Source organism: Dipodomys spectabilis, unplaced genomic scaffold (genome assembly GCF_019054845.1).
Source record: "Dipodomys spectabilis isolate Male_0828 unplaced genomic scaffold, ASM1905484v1 ptg000001l, whole genome shotgun sequence".
NCBI classification, from domain to species: Eukaryota; Metazoa; Chordata; class Mammalia; order Rodentia; family Heteromyidae; genus Dipodomys; species Dipodomys spectabilis.
In genome coordinates this window covers 17,264,540-17,278,587 of record NW_024870678.1, presented here as the reverse complement: position 1 = coordinate 17,278,587, position 14,048 = coordinate 17,264,540, and positions in this window count along the sequence as shown.

The window sequence follows — 14,048 nt, the reverse complement described above, 5'->3', positions numbered from 1 at the left end:
TATTTACTTAAAAACGACAACAACTACACTGATCTGATGATAATGTAGGCACAAACAGAGATGTGATGATAAGAGTTGGTTCTTCACATATATGGAAAACACGCATGACAAGGTAATGTAGATCACAAGGAAATTATGAACCATCTAACCTCGAGTTCAACCAAATGGAGTTCATGAGGATTCTGCACCAGCATCACTCTGCGCATTATGTCAACACCTCCACTTTCTGTAGGTTCACTGTTAATTTTGTCTCCCTGAGCAAGAATTTCCTGAGAAACACGTATTTTGAATCCTAAGCAGATTTGGTCATTTATTGTTTTTTTAAATCTTTCATCAGCAAATTCGATAACTTTTTACATGTAACAATGCTTTTGGTTGTAAAGCCTGTATTGTCAGATACTGATATAGCTGTGTTTGATTTAATATTTTCATAGTCTACTGTTTCCTTACCCTTTTAACTTTATGTCTTGGTAAAAATGTACCTTTATAAAAAGTATATTTTATAAAGAGAGTGTTGGTTTGGTTGTTACTCTAATTTCACTGTAGTGAATTTTTTGCTAATTATAATGTTTATTTCAAGCATTTGTATTTATTATCATGGGGGTCTGAGCTTGTTAGCTCTCACATACAATTCCAGTTGCTCAGAAGGCAGAGACTGAGAGAATCAGGTTTGGAACTTGTGAAACACTATCTCCATTCATAGCTGGGCATTGTGGCTCACACCTGTCATCACAGTGACATGAGAGACTGAAATTGAAAAGATAATGATTCCAGATGGGCCCAGGCAAAACAAGTTCATGAAACCCCATCTCAACAGAAAAATCTGAGTACGATAGCACATGTCTATCATTACAGCTATGTGGGAAACACAAATGGAAGAATTGTGAACCAGGTGGGTTTTGTAAAAATATGAAAACTTCTCTCTAAAATAAATAGAGAAAAATGAGCTGGAGACTTGAATTAAGAAGTAGCGTGCCCGCCTAACAAGTTAAAACTCCAGGAAGGGTAGGTGGGGGCAGGGGATGCATTCATGATAGTCTATGCATATCCTGAGAAACTAAGAAAATTGAGTGGAGGGTTTCGATTGGGAGGAATGGGGAAGAATGATGAAATGGGAGAGATCAGTCACGAGGTGTTCTACTTGTAGATTGATTTGTTGAGTGGTGATATATGTTTTTATATGCATACATATGTATATATGTGCATATATGTATAATTTTTCTAAGTCAGAGAAATTGACAACGATCCTATCAGGGTGTTACTTTGAAAGGTGGACAGACATCTTAAGCCATTGTGAACCCCAGACTCCCTCTGAGTTTCTGAGTGGGGTGTGAATGTGAGATATTAACTACACATCTGAAGCAGTTGCTCGTGCCTTTTGTATTTGCTCATCTTTCCTTTAAGTTCCTTAACTGGTCTGTGTCTGATATTATCCACAGCAAGAATGTGAGTACAATGCAGGGTCATGCAGAATTGCTTTCTGCTCATTTACTTAGTAGATGAATTTGAGTGGAATTTGATTATGTCAAGATGCCAGCTCAGAATAAAAATCAATAGACCTTAGAATGTTTTGCAAAGAAGATAATGCTTTCCTCCCACTACTGATTAAAAGAAGACAAGGAGAGAGCCAATCCTAAGTTAATACCATATTCATATGTATTTTGACAACAGGTTTGATCTATGTGGTTATTGAAATTTTAAGAATTTTTTTTCTCAGAAAGATAAGAAATAAACATTGTTGAATAGTGGATATATTACTCACAGCGCCTACCAAGCCATCAGAAGTGACATGTTTTCTTCCACGCATAATAAGGTCACTGCTCAACTATGGAATCAAAGGAAAAACAACAACATAATAATGCCTGCTGCTGATAATAGCAATGAAGACTATGGACTGTGTGCCTGGCATTTTGTGAGGCTTTTTGCCAGAACCAATTTCCTTTAGTTGTCAATGACAGTTTATGTTAGGCAAAGATATAGCTGAATTTTATAGAGTAAGATAGCTCCCACACTATATACACCTTCCCCCTTTGTTTAAATAACTGAAATCTTTTTTGTGAGAAAACCTTTATGATATTGTCATGCTCTTTTTGATTGAATAATAAGATGAATGGCAGGTGCTGGTGGCTCATACCTGTAATTCAATTCTTCAGTAGGCTCTGAGATTTGAGGAACATAGTTCAAAGCCAACCCAGATAAGAAAGTCCATGAGACTTTCATCTCCAGTTAACCACCAGAAGTAGAGGCATAGCCAAAGTAATAGAATGCTAGTTTGAGTAAAATAACTGAAGGCTTTTTCACAAAGACACTAAATTCAAGCCCAGTACCTATATCAAAAAAGAAGAAAAGGAGGAGGAGGAGGAGGAGGAGGAGGAGGAAAGGAAGGATGGAAGGAAATAAGGAAGGAAGGAAGGAAGGAAGGAAGGAAATATTTAGCTATCTAAACATCATTGATTCTTAACCAAGTAATAAGCCATCTATAGGATAGTTACCTAGAGCAAGAACTTGAATTATAACTTCAAGGAAAGAGACACTTCTCTAGGTTAAATATTTGCCAATGATAAAACTAATACACTTACAAAATCTTGCTTAAAAGTAAATATGTTGGGTAGTATGCAAGTGTACATAAATATATCAACTGAAACATGGTAGATTCCAGGGAGAACCCAAATAGTGTAATTTCTTAGAAAAGCTAAGTCAAAATTCAACAAAATGCCCACCAGGAAGCGGGTAGTTGAAAGGGGCGGGGTAGGACCAGGAGGAAAGAGATGGACAAATGAAGAGGAGAAGGGGAGAATGAAGTCAAGAGCCCCATTTATATCCTACAAAATTAAGAAGTAAGGGAAGGAGTTGCGGGGTGGGGATGGGTAAGAATGTGGAAAGAGTGACACTGATCAAGATGTCTTGTATTTATAAATTGCTTTGTTAAAGGGCAAGTCTTTGGTCAAACTACTTAAAGATAATTTAAAAAAGCAATTTAAAAAATCTTGCCTATCAAGAATACATACAAGCATACATCTATTTAAACACAGTCAAATATAGACATACATGCATATGTACACATTTTATATTTTTATTAAAAATAGGCATATATGGGTTGGAGACTTACTTTACACTTAAAATACTTTAGCATTTTCTAACTACCATCAGAAATTACTCTTGGGGAGTTATTTTGTAACTTATCTTTAAGTAGTTGTACAAAGGAGTTGCTATCCAAGAAAGCAGTTGTATTTATATATAATGAATTTTGATCAATGTCACCCTTTTCGCAATTCTCTCCCATCCCTTTCAAATCCACCGTGAAGGTATTTCAAGGCTCCTTGGTATCCAATCATATGATAAAATCATAAATATATATTTCAGAAAATCCTTATTAGTGGACCTTAGACTATTTCTACTATTTTCAATAACCATTCATGTGCATAAGTCTGTGACCACACCAAGTATTTCTCGTTAGGATGAAGTGGGGGAACAGATAAGCTCTGAGGTCCCGGATAGATTGTCACTAGCCTCCTTGCTGGTGGATAAAAATGGAAATGCAGTGTGATAACACAAAGTTGAAGGGAATTTACTGTTGTCCAATTTCATTCTGAATAATTCCTCCTGGGCTAGAGGAACAGGAAACATTTGACAGCGTCATAGCTTCCTGCTGGACTGTCCTCAGACCTTGCAGGCTTCTTCAGCCCCTTTGCTTCCCACACAAAGCTTCTGCCACTCAAAGATGGGGCTTTCTTTCCCCTTGACAGGTAACAAGGAAGTTTTTTGCTTCACAAACCTTGCTCTCTCACGAACAAGACTCCTAAAGACACAATTGCTTCCTGACACAGTCCTGTCCTATGTCTTAGATTACAAAGGCAAGATTGGGATACACCACTTGTTGGTTTATGGAAATGTCAAACAATGCCCTAGTCATGGACTGGCATCCAAACTGTAACAGAGAGTATTCCAGCTCCCATGGAAGTCAGAGCAGTTGTATCACAAAGAATGATGGTGAGCTCTAGGGAGCAGCACTGGCTCAAGCCACAAGCTTCCTAACAGTCATTTCGGACCTTGACAAATTACTGTCCTCTAGAAGCGGGGATAGTAGTAGAACACCCATGTATTCCTGCCTATGGTGCTACATGTTGTATTTTTTATTAGCGCGGATTAATTGTAGAGAGGGATTTCATGTATAATGTATTTAAATGAAATTCATCCCCTCTATGTTTTTTTCCTTAGCTTTTTAAAAACCAATTTGAAAGACAACAATGGTATCTCCTGTGAATGTTATTTGGATTTCTTTTGATTATTAATAATCCTATATGATTGAAACTTCTTTTCTAAAATGTGAGTGGACAATTACCATATCCCTTTGGAAACTTTTAAATCATTCCTACCTAAGGGAAAGAATATTGGGGATTTTTGTTTGTTTGTTTTTAGTTCCAGCAGAGAACTTTTTAAAGAAACCATTTAGAGAGTGCTACAAGCCTAATTACAACAGCAGTGAATGGGAAGGAAACTTCCCTCTCAAGAGAATTCTAGATACAAAACCATCCACAACGTGAGGGGGAAATGATAGGTTTGCATTGGAGCCAAAAAAAAATCTCCTTATGAGAAAAGGTAGCTTGAACCGCTATGCCAGCACACGAAAGCAGCCATCCTGTCAGAACTTTCCTGGTCATTTCTGGTCTTTTCTTATCACCTACAGCCAAGGATGTATGAGGGAAGGAGAGATGACTTTAAGAGGAGAGCAGAATGACATAGGTTAAAAATACAGAGGAAAGCCAATATAGAACTGAGCCAGGATATGATAAGGACACCTGCATGTCCATGTTCACTGCTGCACTATTCACAATAACCAAGCTATGGAAACAGCCCAGATGCCCCACAATAATTGGATCCAATGGAATTTTACACAACCATTAGAAAGAAGAAGTGTCATTTGCAGAGAAATGGATGGAACTAGAACAAATCATCTTACATAAGGTAAGCCAAGATCAGATTGTTTGTCTAAACAGTGCATGTTCCCCTGACATGTAGATATGAAAAATTACACAGAATTCTAGATACTCACATACAGTGTGCCAAAAGAGGGCAGTCTTAGGAGAGAATCACAAAAATGCAATACCCAAGCACCTCTTCATATGTATATAAAATAATACGCATACTGAAATGAGCTCCAAAGATATGGAAACAAAGGACTTTTTCTTAACTTTTTTCTGATGACTATATTCTTTAACTTATATATGGTGTATTCACGTACACATCTGTGGGAGGGTGGGGGGAGGGCACAGAATCTGAGGGAAAAGGGTGAAAAAGGCATCAGTGGAGCTCACTGACTGCACTGGACATTGATGAAAATGAACTATGGTGGGTGGCAAAGGGAAAGATGGAATTGAGAGAATGAGGGAACACATACACTATGCAGCCTGACCTATGTTAAGGTAACCCCACTGGATATCACCTCTAATACAAAAATTAAATAAATGAGAAAAAACGGGCATGAACTGCTCTCCAGAACTTCATAAATCTCAGCATTTCTAACCTCCAAAAACACTGAGTACGAGTGGTGGAAAGAAACATGGTCAGTCAACATGTGAAACCGGCCAAGTTCAAACCCACACGGATGCAACATACACAGAGGCAGTGTGTGAGGATGCAGCGGGAAAGTAGCAGTCTAGATTACAAGGAGACAGTTCCTCAGCCTCCAGACTGAGCTCTGAAGATGAACCAAGGAAGATTTAATTACCTGCACCCAACACGGGTGGGCACAATATTATTTTAACCTTTGTAGTACAGTGTATAGACTGCCACCTGGGAATTCACACAGAAAAGCTATCTTGTTCCAGAAATAGGATAGTCCTCATTCCATCCCCTTCTCTTCCTTTTCTTATCTGCAAGATTACCTAGAGCTATGTCTGACTTCCTTTCTGTTAAAAAAAAAAAAAGAGTTTAACGGGCTGTGTCTGTCAAATGTGGCAGTCGCAATTCCTACCTTATTAGTGTTGAGCAATATTTTAATCTCATATGGCAGAGCACTGCAAAGAGGCCCTTAACATGGAGAACGCATTTCTTCACAAACACCTTTTCCATTTCACACATATCTGATATTGCAATTCCTGCTGGCAATATCACACACACACACACACACACACACACACACACACACACACACAATCATTGTCTCAGTGAAAGAACCTAGGGATATAATTATGAGCTAATGAGATCACAGTAATAATATAGAAACAAATTACTGCAGTAACACAGAGAAAAGAGGAATTTATTGTCCTGTATTTAGGAAAAGCTGCAAACAGAGGGGAGGAAAAAAAATCAAAGAAACTATTAAATGTCATGAGACCCCATTTGACCACTCTCTGTCTTTTCAACACAAATTATCTCAATTCACATTCTATATTTAATATGCTAAATATTTATTGCCATAGAGTTCTGCTTAAAATCAAATTAATGTGTATTCTGAAAGAGGAGTAGGGGCGTTTGCAATAGAGGCCACTGAATGATGCTCTTCTTTTCAAATTTGCTATGATTCTCATGTGTGTGTGTGTGTGTGTGTGTGTGTGTGTGTGTGTGTGTGTGTGTGTGTGTGTGTGCAGAAAAAAATTAGCTTGTCTATTTCCTGCTATTCTTGATTTCCTGCCCTACTTGATTCCACTACTATGTCAATATGCCACTATTAAAATGACTTCCTTGAAATTACACTGCTGTCTTCAGAAAGCTTCCTAGTAATTAGGAAGCTATCACCTAATGTTTGAATGTGTTCCCTTGGGATGTGTGTTATGTAACTGGTATATAATTGTGTGGTCAGCAGAACATCTTATTCTAGCCTAGAGCTTAGAAAATTCCCAAATGCACTAGGACAGGTTTCAATCCAGCCACTAGCACTGTCCACCAATTGCACATCAATTTCTTTGTTGTTAAAATAAAGACATTGAGGAGACTTAGTGTTTCACATTTAATAACTGAAGTTAATGCTTCATAAATATGAATAAAAGATATATGAATAAAAGTATAAATATGAACAAAAGATTAATGGAAACATACTCAGAATAAGGGAAAATTGTATACCAGAGAAGAAGGAAAAAGGCAAGACTTTTCCAAGAAGGAGAAATGTTAAAGATGGTTGAACAGACTTGAGATCTTTTTCAGAGCTACCATACATTTGAAATAATCCACCTTAAAGCAATAAGAACAGAGAGCTGTATACTTTCTAATAAATCCAGTAAGATTTACATTCAAGATTGAACTGTGGAGCAAATCTAAGTTTAGTTAATGATATTCCACAGATTCTTTCAACTATCACAAATATAAATATTTTTTCAAACATGCACACACATAAATATCCCATAATAAACCACAGACAGATATTGTATGGTTCAGCATAATTTATGATTATATTCTCAAATAACTTAGAAATTCAGTTACAAAATGCAAAATCAATCATCATCTACTTCCACCCCTTTCATTTTCTGACTATATTTTACTATTTTATTAAGTAAAATAATTATTATAAGTATTTATATTTATAACTTGTAAATATAAAAATATTGTTATATTTACTAGATTTATGGATATAAGTGTTATATGTATATAATTATGTATAAAACTACAGTTATAATTAGTAAGTCAAAATCACTTACACTTAATTAACTCAATTCACATTCTATATTCAATATGCTAAAATATTTTTTGCATTAAGAGCTCTGCTTAAAATCAAGTTAACTTTTATCCTGAAAGTATTTTTTGCCCAAGAAACTCAACAGAATTTTATTTATAAGATTCTACTACAAATTTGGGCTACCAGACAGGGCAAGGACAACCTGAAAAATTACTAACACGCTTCAAGCCAAAAGTCCTTTACTTTCTTTTACAAACTTGCTTACTCTCTCTTGAGATTAATGGACTGTCTGTCCATGGATCTGGGCATTGCCTAACACTTTAAAATAAGGAAGGGCGACCCCTGGTGTTGGCCTTTAGAAACCAAATTCATAGGAAGCTCCAAAATCACAATTCAGGAGGATGTCTTACAAAACAAGTCAGGATTCCAAATTAATTTAATTATCTTAAGGCAAAAATAGTACTGAAAATATGTTATTAAACGACTTAAGGGAATCGTTCAAATTACAACAGTTACACAGTGACTTGTTCACAGCAAGTATATGAATCAAAAGAGAACAAAACAAAAGGAAAAGGCGTACGATTTGCTTGAATGAGCAACAAGAAAGCTAGCCAAGGGGGGGAAATAATGTTTAAATCACTCCCACATGGCACTGAAGATAGTTTTTATTTCAATCCCAGCAGTAGACTTACATGTATTCAGCAAGAAACTCTTGAGAGACTCATTTACTTCCTTGCTAGTTTTTTCATTGAAACTTTCACCTTCAAAGGCTCAAGGTCATGAGTTCTGCAGAAAAGGGAAAATAGTCCTCCTTAAACACCTGTCACTTGTGACAAAATGAAATGGAAGGTCAAAAGTGACTTCCTGCATCATTTGAACTCATTGTCACTCAAGAGGAGACGCTGACAGACAGAAGACATGCTGGGAGAGGGAAATCTCATAATTGAAGAAAATTCTTCCTGAATATAGATATATATATGGCATTATATTTATGTATATATCTTATATTAGATATTGATATAGATAATGTAAGAAAGCCCTGAAGTTCTTTCCTGGTAAGCTTTATTGCCAATATTACTAAAGATCTTGACAGAAGTTGGCTTGACACTAATTCAGAACAGAACAATAATTAGACATTTATAACTTTTCTTTGAGTTTCAGGTGCCAAAGTGACATTAAGAGTTGATTAGGCAAAGTTAGTGCTGAGGAACGTTCTGTAACTTCCTTTTACTCGCCCAGACACAACAAGAAAACATACAGAATGGTGGGACAAATTAAGAACGAGAAGGAAATTGTATATGGTGATAAAATTGCTGATTCCACATCGGAAGTAGAACTTCCAGGACAATGGGTCCTCTGCCGTTAACACCAAACACAGACACATCACCTGTCACTCACATAGGACTTATTCTTACAATCTACAGGAACTTCCTTGCTTTGCTCTGATGTTTTCGTGGAAAGAAAGTGCTTTGTTGTTGTTTTTTGTTTTGTTTTGTTTTGCCAGCAGTGCCCTTTGAAGTTCTCTTCTAAGTCCCAGTTGTACCAATTTCTATAAGTGCTTGAATCTTTCAAAGCCTTCCCGGATTTGACTGTAAGTCATTTCCCTTGCCATTTTACTCCTGAAACATGAATTTTGTCCTGTAGGTTCCTCTCCCCTTTATCCAGTATCCTTTTTTGTTTGTTTGTTTGTGATCTAATTTGTGAGTGTACATTATTTAGATCATACATTCACATTATTTAACTGATACTCCAAATGAATATTTATATGAACAAAAAATAGATTTTACACTTTAAGATTATTTAACATTAAAGATTTATTTTACATTTTTTCCTTTGAGTTTAAACATTTGGGAGGAAGCAAAAATACCCATTTAAATCTATACTTCCAATTCATTATAAGAATTCATTCAAACAGGTTGCCTGAAGTTTCTGCTGCAATCAAAGACTTTCATTGTTATCAATATGTTCATCATAAGAAGGGGGTTCATTTATTTAGAAGGGTATCTTTACTAGATGTATACATAATTTCATTTTGTATGACTGATTTACCTGCCCAGTGATGCTCATTGGAGGAAGGCATTTGTACTCTCTTGGAACTTCTGCTTCTTGTGAAACCTGCAGCAGTTCTTTCCAGTGACTAATTTCATAAGACACTGAAATGGCCTCTTTGAAATTCAGCTTTCAAAGTGCCTAGAAATCCCAGAAAAGAGCTTTTGCATACATTATGAGACTCAGGCAAGTAAGCATAGCAGGTAGCTAAGAAACATTGCCAAAGAAATCTCTCCTCACAAAATAATACCCTACCAGCCCCCTCCCACCCCCGCCACACACACACACACACACACACACACACACACACACACATTCACCACAACCACTGACAAAAATGCAAGGGAGTTAACTAGCAAGTATTTCACCAGGAGGAAGTGGTATGCAAGGAAGCCTGGCTGACACAATGTATCTTGGAGAAATAATTTTATTAAATATTTGATGAAATAAAGGTTTCTTGTTATTTCATACTTGAAACTACAATTTGATATGAAAAGAAATGTACGGTAAAGCAGACTTCAACAATGCTTGAATTATAGGGCTAATACATAGTACTTTAATGGTGCTTAGAATATAAAATAGAGACATTTCACATTTGCTGACGAGCTTCCGACCATTTTCTCACGTCTTTGGGTTTAAAGAGATTGTATTCTTTTGTCTGACATAAGTCTAAGGGAAGGTTTGAAGTCAAATTCTCTTTTCAGATTTTGATTCTTTGGTGAGAAATGATACAAAAATTTGTTAAAATAATTATACATATATTTTTCCTCCCTGTGAAAAATCAAAGACAGTTGTCTGTACAGAAAAAAATAAACAAGAAAGGTTAATAAATACATAGATGGAAAAATAAATAAATAAATACATAGATGGAAACATTTTCGAAATGCCATAGGTGCATAGTGAGAATTTCATTTGAGAGCTGTCTGGAGAAGAACTGGAGAAGAGAGAGAGAGAGCATGCCATGTTTCCAGGTGGGCGATGTGACTGAAATACAAGAGATCGGGATAAATAACTATCTGGAATCGGGATAAATAACTATCTGTGCCACAACCTTTTCAGAAAAATCTCCTTTGCACTTCACATCTATATCCCTGAAACAAGCAAATTATGCAAAGACTTACATATATGGAATCTTTGTTCTCTGCAATGAATATAGTTAATCAAATTTTAGATAAATATGTATTGTGCCTTGAAATGAAGAAGAAATTTTATCATCTGGAGGATTCAAAGTCCCTAAAACATCTGGATTTGGCAAAAGAAGAGGCCTAGAATGTACCTTGGAGAAATAAGTCTATGTCATTAATCTGGTCAAAAGAGACAGTTTGGTATAACTGGTATGAGAAAGAATCCAACCTAACTACACCACTGCTTACTACGGAGGAATTTTTAAGAACATACTTTCTCTGAGCCTGACTTCTTCTCATTAGCCTAGATCTCTTTCACTATAACTCAAGTTAAGAGACATATGCTTCTCCAACTTTATGATTTTCCCATGACATAATTTGTAAGTTAATTATGAAATTCTGTGTTCATGTTGTTAAAGAAAATGAACACATTGCAAATTCCTGTATAATAAATAGTAAAAACATCCCTAATGCATCAGAACTTAGCATTTAGTTGTGTATGCTTTGAGATATCTTCATCAATAAATGCATCTAAATATATGATATTTAGTGAAATGAAATCATATTTGAAATATTTTTTTCAGGTAGATACTCTACCATTTGAACTATGCTTTTAGCCTTTTATTTTCTCTAGATACTTTTAAGATAGAGTCTCATTTTTTGGTCTCATATTCATGCTCCTCATTGCAGCTAGAATGCTGGGCTCAGGTTTTCTGTTCAAATCAGTTCTCATGAACTTTTGCCTGGGCAGGCCTAGAACTTTAATCTTCTTTATCTCAGCCTTTCATGTAGCGAGGGTTTTTTTTTTAACTTGTTGTCTTCTCTTGTTAATACGACCACTAATCAATAATATTTACTTCACTGCACTGCAAGATCAAATGATACGTACTTTATTCACCTAGATATATTATAGCATGCTAACCTGTGGAAATAATGCAGCAAATACCTTTCCTATGAAGCATGGCAGAGCATGTCACTTCTTTGCTCAGATTGATAAACGTGATTCCATTAAAACTGAGAATCAATATTCTATTAAAGTTTTTATTTGAATAACGCTCAATTTAAAGATTCATTCCAAGAGTGATGATAGTTGTACATACTCAATCCCTTCCCCCACACATACACCAAGAAAAGAACATCCTGTGTATCTGCATTTTTCAGGTCAGCAACTTTTAATATGTTATGTAACTTAGTACGCATTTGTTAATTCTTGTTTGTCATCCACTCTAACAATACTGCAATACTCCCTCTAATACTTCAGCATAGTTGTATTCCTGCAGTCAGCTTTGATTTTTCTAATCCTACTTTTAAAAATGAAACTTTGTATTGTGTGTGTGTGTGTGTGTGTGAGATTCCTTTATTTGGTGGGCTTCACTTTCAGTGCAAAACTAAAGTCAATGTGACTATAAAATCTCCATCTGGTCCTGTTATCAGCAACAGTTCTTCATAGCCAGGTACTGGTGGCTTGTGACTGTAATCTGAGGTACTCAGCAGGCTGAGATCCAAGGATCACATTCAAACCCAGCCAGAGCAAGAAAGTCTGTCCAATTCTTATGTACAATGAACAACAATAACAACAAACCAGAAATGATGCTTCACCTCAAGTGGTCAAGCACTACCCCTGAGTGAAAATGGTAAGGGTCAAACTCCAGTATAAGTACGTGTACGTATACATACGTACACACACATACACACCACCAATCACCTAAGAATTTCCCCTTCTTGAAAGTTTAGATAACCTTAGTCACAAAGCCATCTAAATCTGGAATCTTTCTTATGTACTGGATTCATCTATAATTGTGATTTTTTGCCTTTTGTAATTAATTTTATTGTAAAGGTGATGTACAGAGGAGTTACAGTTACACCCATTGGGTAATGAGTACATTTCTGGTTGAACATTGTTATATATCCCTGGTTTTTCTCCCACCTTCCATTCCTCCACTCCACTCCCCAAGTTGTAAAGTTCATTTCCAACATAGTGTTTTGTGCTTATGGCTGTTGCATTGGTTTACCCTTTAGTTGTTACTCTGATCAGATATTTCTTTTTCCTTATACAAGTTAAAATCAGTGACCATTGTCATTTATGTTATTTTATTTTACACTTGTTTAAAATTCTCCAGTGCCTCCCTATTTCTCAGACTCTTAATTAGAACCGATTTTCATAGTAGCAATACCAGTATTTTGGGTGTCTACTCCATGTCAGGCACTAGTTAACTTAATTCTTGCAATAACCTTTGGTGCATGTCCTCCATTTTCCCCATTGTTCAGATGAAGACATTGAGGCATAAACCCATGTCTTTCTTGGCTGATGATACCGTACAGGCAGCAAGTAGCCTAAAGAGTGTTCAAATTCAAAGACTTTGTTTTTAATCTATAGGCTACTCGTAGGTATCTTTCTTTTACAGTTCTAGTTGCAAACCTAACCTATGGGTATTCTCTGTGAGACCTCTCTAGTCTTGGCTTCACAAGTACATGTTTCTACTGCAGAGGAATTCATTTTCTTATGCGTCACCATAAAGATTTTTTAAGGTGAGAAACAAGATCTTTTCATTATGAAAAATTTCAGTGTAAATTATGAATTTATGTGAATATGAAATGATAACCTTCTGTTTATTGTACATATGTCACTCTGCTTCTTTTATTTTTTCCTTATTTTTCTCTCAGTTCCCTTCATAAAACTTATGATAATGAGTGAATATATATCTTTACATTTGGGTGTCTTTTATTGATTACATTTTAATGTATTTGTATAAGAAAACTCTATATAAATTTAATGTTTAAGCATCCCCAATTATAAATTTCTAAGTGTTGAATTATTTTGTTTTCCTCCTGGATTTAATTATTATAGTATTTATTTGGCTATATATTTGATATACAGGATAAATGTTAAAGTTTTTGGCAATTTTCTGTCTGGAAAATATAAAATTTAATTGGAAATGCTTTTCTTAATAAAATGAATGGGACTGAAGCTGTTTGATTTCTCACACATTTCATTGTTAACCCAGATACTTACTGAAGAATGATATCCTTCTTCACTGAGATAGATCTCAACATCCATCTTACCCTGATTTTCATTTTCAGAGTATAAGCGCTAAGCAAACTCATCCATGCAAATTAATAACAAGTCTTAGAGAGAGCTTTGATACAGCAGTGCAATTTAACTTTTTTTTTTTTTTTTTTGCCAGCCAGGACCTGGGCACTGTCTGTGAGCTCCTTTTGCTCAAGGCTTGCATTCTACCACTTAGTACCACTTCCTGTTTTGT